This window comes from Montipora capricornis, chromosome 6 (assembly GCF_036669925.1).
Source record: "Montipora capricornis isolate CH-2021 chromosome 6, ASM3666992v2, whole genome shotgun sequence".
NCBI classification, from domain to species: Eukaryota; Metazoa; Cnidaria; class Anthozoa; order Scleractinia; family Acroporidae; genus Montipora; species Montipora capricornis.
The window spans coordinates 40,942,293-40,943,731 of record NC_090888.1 but is presented as its reverse complement, the minus strand read 5'-3'; positions in this window follow the sequence as shown (position 1 = coordinate 40,943,731).

Below are 1,439 nucleotides of genomic sequence, written 5' to 3'. Positions count from 1 at the left end.
ACTGTTGACGGTCTCGTATTGTTTGCACAAACGTCTTGTTTGCGCGGTTTCGCTTTCGGTTTACATTAATCTTATTGTAGCTTGGGAGAAACCTCCTGCTTGTTTGGTTCGATTGTTGGGTTTTTTGTCTAGTTAGTGCCCACTGGCCGCTGATCGATCCGTATCTGTGAAGTCAAACAAAAGTTAAGGTAAGCAAAATGTTGCGTTTTTTGTCTGATGTAGTCAGTTTAGGAAACGCCTCTGGAAATGTTCTCTGCCGATAGAGTCTTTCCGTTGAATAATGCACAACATTAGCAGAACATATTCAAATCTTATTTCATATGTCCAGTCTGTATGTTTGTAATTGGGTAAGCTGGAATTTTCCATTGGAACTATTTGACAATGGTCTCTATTTTAATATACTGAACATGTCTCATTTAGCCTAAGGTTTTGCTTCATAGAGAACAAGAAGCAAAAAAAAAATTGTTACGTTGTTTCAGGGGAAGAAATCCAAAACTAAGGTTTGTTTATATGCACTCTCCCTTTAGATCCTGTAGATCGGGGCGGCCGGAAACGTCGTTCAATTGCGGTCATTTTGAAGGCATTGAGCTGCTGACCAGATATCTTTTTGATCTTTGAAGATCACAAATAGTAAGAGAAGTTTATGTTTGTTCTTCTTACGCGTACTATACCGAATTCTCCATCGAAATCGAGAGTCCATTTTCACTATTACATAAGGCTAGAGCAACTTTTGGCCTTGCAATGTGGCATTTCAACGCTCACTGAGGTGGACTGTGCCGTGAATTGTATTTGAGATCGCCACGTAGCCATGTAGCTGAACTGAGGGATAAAGAGCGATTGTTCGTTTACCCTAATTTCATCTTAAGTTTGTTTATGATCAGTTGTAATGGAGTGAACCTTATTACAAGTTTGTCCCTCTGATCTCGGGAATTTTGGAATTTAGTCTTCGGTTTTATTTCTTTCGTTTTCTGATCCGGGTCGGTTCAAGATGATCCGACGTGGACTGGCGGCCCGAGTCAGTTGATCCGGTCTGACTTTTGTATCTGCCTCTGCAAAAGGCCAACGAGGGCTCTTTTCATGCAATATGTGACGTTTTATAAACGTTTTCGTTTATGACTTCGCGGATCTGCCACACTTATTGTTTATTGTTCCGAGCACTCTGGATATGATCTTTCACTGATTTCTGACTTAAACGTACAATTAAAAAAAATGCACTGAAGCAACATCTGAATGACAGAGTGAGTACCAAGGCTGACCATGACAAAGATTGTGACGTGCGATCATGGCTTTTGCTGTGAAACTTTGCACCAGTTCTGGTGTGAAACTTTTGCGGTGATTGTCTGACCTATAAGACCATGGCTGACTGGCATTCTTGGCATGTTATTACCTTCTCATTGTTACTTCTCGCGAAAGAGATTAATTGACTGTGCATTCTTGGC